This window comes from Alligator sinensis, unplaced genomic scaffold (assembly GCF_000455745.1).
Source record: "Alligator sinensis unplaced genomic scaffold, ASM45574v1 scaffold577_2, whole genome shotgun sequence".
Taxonomy (NCBI): Eukaryota; Metazoa; Chordata; order Crocodylia; family Alligatoridae; genus Alligator; species Alligator sinensis.
The window spans coordinates 52,558-66,132 of NW_005842704.1; positions in this window are offsets into that span (position 1 = coordinate 52,558).

Here is a 13,575-nt window from a genome sequence, read left to right on the forward strand (position 1 = left end):
ACAATCTCAGTTTCAAAAGCAGATCAGTTCCCTCAAAATGTAGCTACCAAATGGATTTAAGAGAAAAAAAATAATATTATCAAATCTGTACAGTGCTACCCCACGATACCATTTTGGTTTTTATCAAATTTCATTATGTTTATTAGATGTCACAGTTATGACAAGTGAAAGTGTATGGAGTCAACCATAACACATTCATAGATTCATAGACACTAGGACTGCAAGGGACCTCCTCTGAAGTCATCTGCCCCAGGCCCTAACTTTTTTTGTTGCCCACCACTGGACTTTCTCCAATTTGTCCACATCCTTTCTGTAGTGGTGGGGGGGAGCGGGCAAAGGTGTTCACAGTACTCTAGATGTGGCCTCATCAGTGATGAATACAGGGGACAAAGAAATTCCCTTGATCTGCTGGCAAAACTCCTACCAATGAACCCAGGATGTCTTTAGCCTTCTTGGCAAAAAGGGCACACTGTTAGATCATATTCAACTTATTTTCCATGGTAACCTCCAGGTCCTTTTCTGCAGAGCTCCTGTTTAGCCAGTCAGTCCCCAGCCTGTATCCATGCATGGGATTGTTTCATCCTGAGTGCAGGACTTTGCACTTGTCCTTATTGATCCTCATGAGATTTATTTTGGTCCAATCTTCCAATTTTTCTAGGTCTCTCTGAATCCAAACCCTGTTGTCCAACCTATCTACTACTCCCCACAGCCTGGTGTCATCTGCAAACTTGCTGAGGGTGCACTCTGCCATCTTCCAGGTCCTTGATAAAGATACTGAAAAAAAATGGCCCCAGGACCAATCCCTGGGGCACTCCACTTAATACCAGATGCCAACTAGGCATTGAGCCATTAACTACTACCCTCTGAACCTGATGATCCAGCAAGTTTTCTATCCAACTTACATTTCATTCATCCAACCCATACTTCTATAGCTTGCCTGCGATAAAGTTGTGGGAGACCATATCAAAAGCCTTGCTAAAATCAAGGTATACCACATCCACTGGTCTCCCCACATCCACAGAGCCAGACAACTCATCATAGAAGGCAACTAGGTTGGTCAGGGATGACTTGCCCTTGGTGAATCCGTACTGACTGTTTAGGATCACTTTCTTTTCCTCCAATTGCTTAGAAAGGGATTCCTAGAAGACCTACTCCATGATTTTTCCAGAGAAGAGGTGAGATTCACCTGTCTGTACTTCTCTGGGTCCTCCTTTTTCCCTTTCTTAAATATAAGCACTACATTTGACCTTTTCCAATTGTCCAGGACCCCTCCAGATCAACATGAGGTTTTAAAGATGATGGCAAGTGGCTCTGCAATCACATCAGCCAACTCCTTTGCACCTACAAGTGCATCCTATACAACCCCATGGATTTGTATGTGTCCAGCTTCTTTGAATAGTACTTAATCTGTTCTTTTGCCACTATTAGCTGGTCACCTCCTCCCCAAACTGTGCTGCTAGGTGCTCAAGTCTGGGAGCTGAACTTGCCTGTGAAGACGTGGTGAACAAGGCATTGAGTAATTCAGCCTTTTCTGCACCCTCTGTCATGAGGTTGCCTTCCCAGTTCAGTAAAGGACTCACACTTTCCCTGATATTCTCTTATTACTGACATACTTGTAGAAAGCCTTCTTGTTACTCTGGACATCCCTTGCTAGCTGCAACTCCAGTTGCACTTGGGTCTTCCTGATTTCATTCCTGTGCGCCTGAGCAATACTTTGATACTCCTCCCTAGTTGTTTGTCCAAGTTTCCAGTTCTCATAACCTTTCTTTTTGTATTTTAGCTTACTGAAGATTTCCCTGCTAGGCCAAGCTGGTTGCCTGCCATACTTGCTAGTTTTCCTGCACATTGGGATGGCTTGTTCCTCGACTCTTAGTAAGATTTCTTTAAAGTACAGCCAGCTCTCCTGGACTCCTCTCCCCCTCAAACTGCTTTCCCAGGGGGATCCTGCCCATCAGTTCACTGAGCAAGTCAAAGTCTGCTTTCCTGAAGTCTGGGGTCTTTAGTTTGCTGCTCTCCTTCCTTCCTTCCTTTCCTTAGGATACTCAACTCAATCATCTCATGGTCACTAGTGCCCAATGACATTTATACATGTGCTCCTGAAGTGTGTGTGTGTGTGCGGGGGGGGGTGCTTTAATTAGAGCAGCTATCTGAGAGATGCTCTAATTAAAGTACTCGGATCATCTTGGAGTGTCTTTGCGCTGAACAATGGTGCTGAAAAATGGCTCAAATGAGCTTTAGTTAAATCATCCCTGCCTCCATTTTTCAGTGCAGGGACACTGAAATACAAGATGCTGGATTTTTCTGGAACGTGGTAATTACCATGCTCCAGCAGACTTGATTAATTGATTTGAGCATATGGGAGCAGCCTTGCTGTTCATGTATGGGTGTCCCAAGTTGCCATCCACTATTACATTCTCCACCAAGTTTTCCCTTTGCTGACATACCCCCCCTCCTAGGCTACAGTCTCCAAGCCCCAGTCCTCATTCTTCCTGGGCTCCTCATCACCCTTGGTCTCCAACTATGACTGCTGGTCTTTGGGCCCTCTCTCTGGGCCCCATTCCTAGGCCAGTTCAAACCCATGGATTTCCCTGGCCCCACCAGTCTGGCTGTGGCCCTCCTCAGCCTTCAAAGCAAATCTCTGGGCCTTGACCCTACTCCTGAGTCAGTGAGCCCTTTGGGATCCCTGGCCCTGTTTACACTTATCCCTCTTGGGCTCTGACTCAGTCTCATAACTTTTCCCTCCTGCCCCCAGCTCAGACTTGCATGTTCAGCCCCACCTGGGGCTCAGACTCTTATGCTGTGTCAACACTTCCAAATCTACCCCTGGCCCTGCATACTCAGCCCCTCCTGGGCTCAAACTCTCTCCCTCTAGGGCCCAAGCCCTCTATTCTCTATTTCTAGGCCTCTTTACTCCCTGGCCTGTTGGGATCTCCTCCTTCCTTTATTCCCTTCTTCAAATGTCCAGAGTTGCTTACATCAGCTCTGATGTTAACTAGGAGCCCTACTGTCCAGGAGCTCCTCTCTCCATGGCTCTTAGGGCTAGACTACTTGACAAGCTCGGGTCCTGGGTTTATATGCTCCAGGCTCAGCCCTTTTCTTTTCCGGTGACTCTCTAATTGACCCCTGCTGCACCTGAAGGTTGTTTCACATACTTCCTTCTTTTAAAGTAGCTGGAACACCAAGACACCTGCTACAGTCACATATCTGTGACTAATATACTGTTGTAGTGAAAATAAGCAAATAACAGGAACTGGAATTATATAGCCAGTAGTAACTGCCATTGGTATGATAAATTCACATAATAATCCGAGGATTTGGACATCCCTGCAGCAGGAGGATTTTTCTTCATACTTTGTATTGCAGCTCAATGCTGGAATACAGAGAAGGAAAACGCACCTGCCTTGGCTGTCCTAGAGGTTGCTCATCATTTATATCACTTGGGATATTGGTTAGACTTCTCACTTCCCCTCCAGACTTCAATAACTTGTTTATGGATAATCCAAATCTCCTATACTCCTTCTATGAAAACACAAAATAAACAAATTGAATATTTAAAAATTACCATTTATCAAGACAATATTATAGAGGATTTAAACTTCAGCAAATCCCTAAATATTCCAACCAAGTCAATGTAATTAACCCTGTTTTATGATGGCTTTGGGAGAGAATACTTCATTAAAAAAACCCTATGATCTAAGCATTTTACATTACTGTTAGGATGAATCCAATTCTTTTAAGATTAATAATCTCCTACCTGAAGAGTTTGTGTATCACAGTCTTGATTTATATATACAATATTTTATACCTGGTATAGTTTGTAGAGAGACCTTATCCCATACTGTTGAAGCAGTATTATGTACTACTTCTTTATCCTGGGTTTTATCATGAATTTAGAGGCTTACTGAATCCCTTCACAAAAACTGCATGTGAGAGTGTAAGATGGAAAGAGGGAGGGAGATGAAAGTTGTCAGAGAAAAGGTAGTTTCTCATCTCTCTGATAGTTAAATATTTTTTCCACTAGAGTTAGTTGTTTTCATTAGCATTCACAATGTAGCTACCTTTTACTATTTTATTCATTTTATCCATTCATTTTTATCCATTTTATTTTGTCCTATAATGTATTGCTCTAAGGATCTAGTAGACAGGAAATTATTTTGAATCACTCTGTTACTTGGTGTTAGAAAATTCTATGTAGTTGGTTGCAAGTATGATAACCCATGAGGAAGGTGCAGCTTGTTAATTTTATCTAGGATAGTGTGTGATATGTGATATCAAGTCACATTTTGTAAAATAGGAACTGAGAAAGTGTTAGGTTCAGGGATGCCCATGTACAGTACTGTGTGCTTGGTGTTCCATATTTCCAAGCTAACCTTTTGCTTGGTTGAACACATATGCACTTACCTGTTTGTAACAGTCTTGGGTCCTCCCTAGTAGGCTGCTTGCTTTGCATGTTTGTTAGCTGTTTGGGGTTTGTTTGTTTTTTTAATTCCTGTTAGGTTGAAGCATGCTATTGCTTACCCTTGTGGGAAGCACAATCTTGTTTCTGTGGCTAATCTGGCTAATAATCCCTCATAACTGATTATTATATAAACCCTGGAAGTATGTATTGCCATAATCCAGCACTAAAAGATAGGGATCCCTTCCTGTCTTTTTTTTTTTTTTTTTTGCCTTTTGCCTTTTACCATCCATCTCTTAATTGTCTCTATTGCTTCTTTTGCATTTTCATTGTTTTGTGGGTACTTAGGAGAAACTGGAGTAGTAATCCACCTTGAGTCTACAGTTCCCGTCCTTACAACTGAACAGGTCTGTTCTAATTTTTTCATGGTTTGAATATCATGAAGCAGTAGGAATTTTTGTTGCTTGTCAAGAGTATAGTGATTGACCTTGCCCTATTCCATTTATGCTTTCAGTTGGACATTCATGCCTACATACACTCTCTCTCTCATGTAAAAATACTTATATCTCTGGGTAGAAATATGTGTTGGTCTCAAAATTGATCTGTTCTGTGTGCTTTAAACAAAGAAAATAGAACATCTGTTTTAGGTTGACCCAAAATGAGATATTTATCTTGGGTCAAGGATATTTTTAGGTTATGTATTTTCTTTTCATGTAGAGCATTTTTTCAATGAATGTAATATTTACCACTGTGAAAGAAGCTGAACACTAGAAGAGGAGTGAGTATTAAAAGCTGAGATATTTGAGCTGGCTGCAGTCTATTATTCTCAGTCTGGATTGTAGGTGGAAAGAGGGAAGAAGGATCCAGTGATCCTAAAAGGACTGACCAAAATTCATAGGGCTCTGAAGGAAACATGAGTGAAAGGAACAGAATTTAACGTTTCAGAACCATATTTAGTTACATACCATACACATCTTTACCCCCAAGCCCTAAAGATTTGGGGTGCATGTGTTAAGTGAGGACACTGATTTTTATTTTTCTGGAATAGAAGAATGGAAGAGGAGTAGCTTTGTGTGCTAACATGGCTCTCAGCCACTGGAAAGGCAGCAGCTTTTGCTGAAAAGACACTGAGCTGGCTGAGGCTGGATGCACTGCTGCATGTAGTCTATAGTAAGGGTTCTCAACCCCCAGCCTGCAGGCCAAATCCAGCCCACAGTGCCCTGTCATTTGGTTTGGAGGGCCCCCACAGGTCCCAAAATTTGGTGGTGGAAGAGCAGTAGTACCACTGCCAGACCATCACATTTCCAGATCTATGGGAAACCCCAGACTCTGTATGCTAGATCAGGCAACTGATCCCAGGGCAAAGGGCTGCATGGAGTTGTCCCAGGACCCAGGGTCCAATCCTAGTGTACTGGGTCTAAAAGCCTGCTCCCAGCACACACAGCCTGGAGGGAGCAGTGCTAGCCGCTAGGACCCAATCTTGGCGCACAGGGCTTGAGCCAACCCATGGACTGGTCCCATACCATTCATCTGGCCCATAGGAACAAAAGGTTGAGCACTCTTATTGGTCTTTGGTATCTTGATGAGGGTGGTGGTGTGAAAGCAATGCTTTATCATTTATAGTAATTTATAAGAGCTATTTATAATAAAGATGTAACAGTTTTTCTAGTGCCCATGCAAGAGCCCAGCCTTGTTGCTGTTATGCCATATCAGGAGTTTCTATTTGCTCACCCAGATTATCTTCTAGGATTCCAGACTTCCTGGATGCACTGTTTCCAGGGTGATTTATTCTATGTCACGCAGCTGCCCCTGACTCTGGGGGAAAAAAGTATTTTCTACATTCTGCCTTCCAAAAAGAAGGTATGGGTATTATTTGTGGGCAAAAAAGTACAGTATTTTTTCAGAGATGTTCATATATGTCTTGTGCTTTGTGTCTGAAAAAGATAAAATATGGTAGCATTAGAGTGATGTTGTACCTGTGATAGTCCAGAAATTATTCACAAAGCAAGGATTTTTTGGGAGGCGAGATCTTATATTGGACCAACTGCATGGTTGGAATAAAATTATGTAGGCTTTTGAATGCAAGATATTCTTCATCAGGTCTGAGGAGGGAATGCAAAGCTGTGAAACTATAGTGGGGAGGGAAATTCCGCTACCCTAGGGAATTTCCGTCCCTCCGCCCCACCTCTAAGGATACATTGTCATTGAAATACATAAGCAAACAAACATAAATTTTGAAAAAGATTTTTTTCTTCCAACTTCTCTTTATTTAATACCAACCAAAATACACTAATCCAGACAAAATAAAACATATTGTGGGTCCTTTCTTGCTTCCATTTCCTTACTGTTCTTCAAGATTTGAGACAGTAGTCTTTCAGGACTCCAAGACCTTGTCCTCCTGGCTACTCTTCTGGAACTGTGAATCTGTACCTTTTCTCATTTAGTCATCTTCCTTTGAGCCTGGCTGGTCTCCTGCCCCTCAAAAGCACCTTCTTTTTTTTCTCTTTCTAGAAATTTGCTTTTGCACTTTTGTCTTTTTGTTCTTCTCTTTGGGGATTTTATACTCTTCACTCCTTTCTCTTTTGTAGAGCTGTGAGTAACCTTAATTGAGGGCAAAGAGAAACATATTCAAGGGATAAGACCCAACCTTCTTTGATACTGAGCATGAAACAGAAAGAAATGACAACTGTTTGAAAGAGTTTTGATGCCCTCACTCCCATATTCATGTTTGGATCCTTTTTACCAGTTGAAATTTCTGGAGTTCTTATACAGGGCTTTTTTAAAGTGAGAAACCCATTTCTCAGAGGAATTTAACCTATGGGCCTTGCAAAACTATACATTCTTCCAAGAATACTAAAATCATAGATATTGACTTTCTGGCAGATAAAATATCAAAGGGAATAAGTTCCTCTACAATAACATCACAGGCTTTGGCCCTAATCTTAGTTATCCTGTGTGTGAGAAATCAAAGAGAATACCTCTTGGTTATTAGCATTAGTTGCTCCTGTGATGCAGAGCTTTTCCTACTGTCACTGTCTGTCACAGTAACCCATGGGCTCTCAGCCCAGCAAGCCTGTGCAGCATGTGTGAGTTTTCTCACATAATTAGCAGTTAGGGTAATGAGTTCAGGTGGAAATCAGTTTATCTGATTATGCTTATTTATTTTTATAATGTGTCTGTGGCACTCATTATCATAACATTGGAGGGCTTCACAAACTTCAGAGGGAGTTAATAAGGTAAATGGTTTGCTTAAGCTTCTAAAGCAGTACCGTGTGTGACAGAGCTAGCCTTCAGCATGCATATGATTTGGACTATGAATGCATGCTTTTTTCATTGGAACAAATAGTATCAGAAGAATATCTTCCTTGGTGTGGATACTGTTTTATAAACCCTGAGCTCAAAATAGTTCAAGACAAATTACTCCAAGGAATGTTCTGGACTTGCCTTTTGTAGCTTCTTTTTCATCATACTTTTAAGATAGTGTATTATACTCATTGCTCTATACTCAAACTTTTCTACCAATTGATTGAGGGGGGACAGCCTCAGTCCTCTTGCCCTTTTCTATGGCTTGAACTGCAGGGTGAAAAAAAGTAGTCTGTAGGCCCAGGAGATCTCAAGGATTGCAGTTGTACCTACTGTTTATTCAGAGTGCACAGGTATAAAACAGATTCATTGTAATCTTCCCAACCTACATAACTGTGCAAAGTTCTAGCCTTCCCAACACCTGTTCTACTTAGGTGATCTGTGGCAATTAGTCTAATATTAATCTGAGAAAAGACACTAATTTTCCTCAGATTTATGAAAAATATAGTTGTATTTCTCTTTGTCTTTATGATAAATCATTGTCCTACTGTCCTTAATTTCATCTTTCTTTGTTTTTTCTACCTTTCAGCCTCTTCTTTGTATTCAGGAAAGGGACTACCAAGATCTAAGGTGGGGGACTTAAAGGACAGATTTCCATTACATTTACTAGAGCTGAGCAAATATTCATAGTGAATAATTCAGTCAATGCATTTCACCTCTGCTAGAGGGGTACCAATGGTACCTTGTCTTATCCAGTAATAAACTACTTTGGAGCATAATAATTAAAGAAGTAATTAAAGTAGTAAAATAAAAGGGGCTTTGGTTCAGAAATGCCTAGTCAAACCTGAAAGGCAGATTGTGCTGATTTTGAATGACAACTTCAGGACAGAATTACCTTTTGTGAAGGTACTTCATTTTTTCTCCCTCCCTGAATAAATAGACAGCATTCTAATACAGAACAAAAACATTATTTGACAAAGGTTACTTTGCAAATATATATATATATATATACAAATGTATTGAAAATACATAAGTTGTCTTTTTTTTACTTATGGTAGCATTAGACAGGAGTGAGGAAACAGTCCTATCACAAAATCTACCAGTCTTTTGTTCTCTACATGTGCATCACTCCACTTAATATCAGCGAGAGTTTTGAGTGCATAAAGATGACATGAGTGTGCCCTTAAAGCATGCTGAGGAGAAGTCAGCCTATTCATTCAAAATTCAAGCATAGTTGAAATTCAAGCATAGTTGGCCATTAGTCAAGATCAGGCATCTTGGGAGGCTTCCAATTTCACAAAGTAACCCCTCTGAAAGTCCTTTAAGGAAGTGCAGTCATTTTAAAAAATCCAAACAAGTGATGCTTTGATCCATAATTCATCAGAGAAAATGAAGAATGGCAATAACTTTATGTTTAACAATAGCCTCTGATCCAAAGAATCACATTGGGCCTAACTCAGAGCAGTGTTGCTGTTCCTCGCAGAATGTGGCCAACTGAAATCTTTATTTCAGTATCCAAATAAAAAAGATCATTTACAACAACAATTTAATAAAATATTAAACAATTATAAATAATTGAAAACAGCATCTGTTATAACCCATAATAGTACTTATTTTTTAGAACTGCACAAACATAATTTAGAATCCACATCAAAGTTAATCGTTTCTGAAACTTCTGGTAAGTAAAAAACATTCTTCACTGATGAGATAAGCTAGTTTTGTGTCTGAATGTGGCTCATTTTGTGTCTCTTTAAGTAGTCCAATAGAATAAAAGGAAGTAAGGGTAAATGGTGATCTCAAAGCAACCATGGCTAGTAGGACTGTGTGAAACAGGCCCTATTTGATTAGGATTCAGGTTCAGCCTAAATCAGGGGCAGTGATTTGATCCATTGATTCAGATCACTCCTTATGGAAAATTGGCCAATTGTGGCCTCAGCTACACCTCAGTCTGGTGGCTGGGAAATTGGCTCTGAGGTGGACCCAGAGAGTAGTAGTTGATGGAAGTGAATCATTATGGCACTCTGTGGCCAGTGGTGTCCCCCAAGGCTCTGTCCTTGGACCGGTTCTCTTTAACATCTTTATCAATGATGTGGACATTGGTGTCAGAAGCACACTGGCCAAGTTCGCTGATGACACTAAACTTTGGGGCATAGTGTCCACACCTGAGGATAGGCTAGGGATCCAGGCTGACTTGAATAAACTTAGTAAGTGGGTGGATACACATCTGATGATGTTCAATACTGAAAATGCAAGGTACTCCACCTTGGGAGGGAATAAAACCCCATAGCATGCTTATAGGCTTGGCAGTGCTACACTTGCCAGCACCATGGCTAAAAGAGACTCGGGGGTCATTATTGACCACAAGATTAACATGAGCCACCAATGTGATGTTGCAGATGGTAAAGCAAACAAAACTTTGGCTTGCATCCATAGATGCTTCTCAAGTAAATGTCAGGATGTCATCCTCCTACTGTACTTGGCCTTGGTGAGGCCACAACTGGAGTACTGCATTCAATTTCGGTCTCCACAATTCAAGAAGGATGTTGAGAAGCTTGAGAGTCCAAGCTTGAGGAAAGCCATGCACATGATCAGAGGGCAAGAGAATAGGCCTTATGATGAGAGACTGAGAGCCATAGGACTCTTCAGCCTGGAAAAGCACAGGTTCAGGGGTGACCTGGTGGCTGCCTATAAGTACGTAAAGGGTGTACATCAGGATCTGGGGGAACATCTGTTCACCAGAGTGCCCCAAGGGATAACAAGGACCAATGGTCATAAACTCTTCCATGACCATTTGAAGCTGGACATCAGGAAGAACAACTTTACTGTCCGAGCCCACAAAGCCTGGAATAGACTCCCTCCAAGCACCTACTCTGGACTCATTCAAGAAATGTTTGGACGCTTATCTTGCTGGGATCCTTTGACCCTAGCTGATTTCCTGCCCCTGGGGCAGGGGGCTGGACTTGATGATCTTCAAGGTCCCTTCCTGCCCTAATGTCTATGAAATCTATAAAATCTATGAAAATCTCTGATTCAATTCAGCCGAATCTAAATCTGAAGATTCAATGATGATTCAGTGAATTAGTGATTCGGACACCAGCACAGCTTTAAAAGTTTTTTCTACATACCTTGAGGTAGCAGTGAGGCTTGTGATCACTGTGGTGCTGGGGCAGATGGAGCATCCCACAGGAACATAAAGGGCTCTCCAGCGTGCTTGGCAGCAAACCAGGAAGTGGACTGGAAGTGCTTCTGGTCCACTTCCAGGTCTGCTGCCAAGCATGCTGGGGAGCTCCCCATACTTCTGTGGGATGCTGCATCAGCCCCAGCACCAGAGCATTCAGAGCCCCTGCTACCTAGAGGTATGTAGAGCTGTATCTATGTCTGAATCGCTGAATCTCTCTGAATCAGTTCAGCAGCAATCAAGTTAAAGCAGAGGGTTCTGAATTGATTCAGAATAATTAAAGTGTCCTCTGATTCAATTTGGATTCAGAGACTTGACCACGAATCAGGCCAAATCTCTGCTGGATAGAATCAAGGACTGTAGCTTTGCACAGCCCTAATGGCTAGGTAGAGATATTAAAAAAACCTGAGGTGGAGTCAATCTAAGTTATGTGGTTTACTCTGAGTGTTATAATTTAGATTGGCAGTGAACAGAATATCCAGGACTTGTTTACATGTGCCCTTTAATGTGTAGGAGTTTATTTTACTCCACATTAAAGTGTCCCATAAAAAAACCTGGGCAATTATGCTAATGTGCAGTAAAATAGGCTATTGCACATTTAAGCATCATTTAAAACCATGTGCATCCATTATTGTGCATTTAGACAGCCTAATGTACATTTCTGTAGTCTCACATTAGGGGTATTAATTTAATGCATGTTAGAAAAAACACCTTAATGCAATATAGTATAATGTCTGTACCTGGTTTATGAGTTTTACTTTTTAAGATAAAATATACCAAATTACTTGCTTTTTCTTCTTTTAAAGCTTCTTAGTATGTCCCAGTCCACACTAGTAAAGCTCTGTTTTATAGAAGATACTGTTTTGGCTACAGTCTCTATTCCTTTTCAGTGATAGCTAAAGCATTGTGAAGGAGAGGGAATGTCAAATGAAAGAGTATCTTCTGGGACATCACATTTTGGGAAGCAGTATTTGCCTACCTGTGTAATAGCTGTAGACAAGTGAAGAGCCAGGTACAATTGTTCCAAAACAAAGTAGGTAAGAATCAAGACTCAGCTACTACTAGGGGATCTGGTGGCCATCTATAAGCTTACCAATGGGGACCAGCAGGGAACGGGAGAGATCCTGTTCCCCCAGGCACTACCAGGAGTAAGTAGAAATAACAGCCATAAGTTGACTGAGGTAAGGTTCAGGCTAGACATCAGGAAGCACTACTTCACAGTCAGGGTGGCTAGGATCTGGAACTAACTTCCAAGGGAAGTGGTGCTCATTCCTACACCGGGGGTCTTCAAAAGGAGGCTAGATAATCACGTAGCTGGGGTCATTTGACCCCAACATTCTTTCCTGCCTAGGCAGGGAGTTGGACTTGATGACCTGCCCAGGTCTCTTCCAACTGTACCAACTATGAAACTATTCATTCAGGCTGAGTTAAAGCAGAACGCTACCTGTTCCTACTTTTTCACTGTAATACTAAAGATTATAGTTCCAAAATCTGATTATGACCCAATATATAGCCCCTTTGGTATCTGGGAATAGATTCTCAATGCCTCTCTGGCTGGCTTTTCTCTGGAGCAAGGTCAATTACATAAAGCTTTAAGTATAATTTGTTTTGTATCAGTCCTGCAACAGAGGTGGTAACATGAATATATAGGGTAATTTTTTCTCTTAAAAATCTCAATCCTGGCATCAGTGGCTACTTCAGTGATTGAGAGCAGGTTCAGGCTTGATATCAGGAGGCATTACTTTACAGTTAGGGCTGCCAGGCTCTGCAATGGGCTCCTGAGGGAGGTGGTGCTCTCCACTACCTTGGGGGTCTTCAAGTGAAGGTTGGATAGATATCTGGCTGGGATATTATGATCCCGGCACTTGTTCTTGCCCAGGGCAGGGGGTCAGACTTGATGATCTGTTCAGGTCCCTTCTAACCCTAAAAACTATTAAACTATGAAACTTTAGAAGGAGGAAGTCTGCATCAAAAATTGGCTCCAATTAAAACCAAGGACTTTCAGTGAAAAACAGGAACCCAGGAACCACCCCTTCCTTACATAGTGGGAGCAGAGGAGCACTAGAGTACAACTTGTGACCTTGTCAACTCTTATATGATTATCAGCTTTTCTGTTTAGTATGCTTATAGTGATTCCATGTTATTCTCGCACTGCCTGACTCTTCACCCTATTTTGTTCCAATAGGGACTAATTACAACCACAAAGCAATATTTGTCTTTACTGAAAAGATATGGATCAAAAGAAGAAAATAAATGGGGTCTCTGCATCCCTTAGATCTCTACATTTCCCTAACTTGTTACTGTGGAATAGCTCTTTGAATTCTAGCCTTAAGATCAATTTGGCATACAACCTACCTCTAAAAAGGAAAAGCAAGAGGGCTGTGTGGTGTTTTTTGGGATTTTTTTTTTTTAGGGGGGGGTATCTTTATTTCTGTCCTTCTCTTCCTACTTTTCCCCCACCCCCAAGACACACACACACACAAAAATGTGGAATATAGGCTCAATATATTGTCATGATATATGAATACGTATATGTATGAGGGTGTGTGCGCATACATATGGGCATCCAGACAAACTACAGTTGGGTCTTGAATCCCTGAACAAAACAGGGGCCACTTTGTTCTAGGTCTTGTTTATATATGTATGGTAAGGGATATTCTGAAGTTAGGAGGGGAAGCATGGGCACACCTGTGAAATG